A 573-nucleotide genomic window follows, 5' to 3' on the forward strand; every position below is an offset into this window, starting at 1 on the left:
TGTGGTGGTGCTGTCCTTCAGTGTTGGTGCAGAGGAGCTGTATGATGCTAGAACAGGAAAATGAATTTTATAGTAATTACCAATCACAGAGGAAAAAAACCCAACTATCTTCTTATGTAGGGTGATAGAAATACATTCAGTGGTTATAATGATCCCTCTAATCTGAACAGGATCTGAGCTTTATATTTTGGAAGAGAGGGAGTGCTCAGACATAATTCCAGAGCAGCTGCAGACAATGCTCTTTTGTGGCTGATTATCCATCCATAATTCAGGATGGTGAATTCAGCCTTTTCAGTTTTACACAGCCCATTTGCTTCCAGACTACTTAGGTTTTCCCCAGTATTTTAAGTGCTAGAAATCATGCCAGAAGGTGACAGTTCTGCAGTCCTACCCAGGTGTATGTTAGCTACCACCAGTGTCTGCCCCTGGAGTAGTGCTCAGAGCTCCTGCCTGGGAGCTGGGAAATTGGGATACAGCTGGCTCCTCAGCTTGTGTGAAGGTGCACTTCATTCCTGTTGGTGAAACCTCTCTTGTGTGCAGGAAAGGCAATCCCCATTTCTTATGCTGTAGGGA

Source organism: Geospiza fortis, unplaced genomic scaffold (assembly GCF_000277835.1).
Source record: "Geospiza fortis unplaced genomic scaffold, GeoFor_1.0 scaffold149, whole genome shotgun sequence".
Taxonomy (NCBI): Eukaryota; Metazoa; Chordata; class Aves; order Passeriformes; family Thraupidae; genus Geospiza; species Geospiza fortis.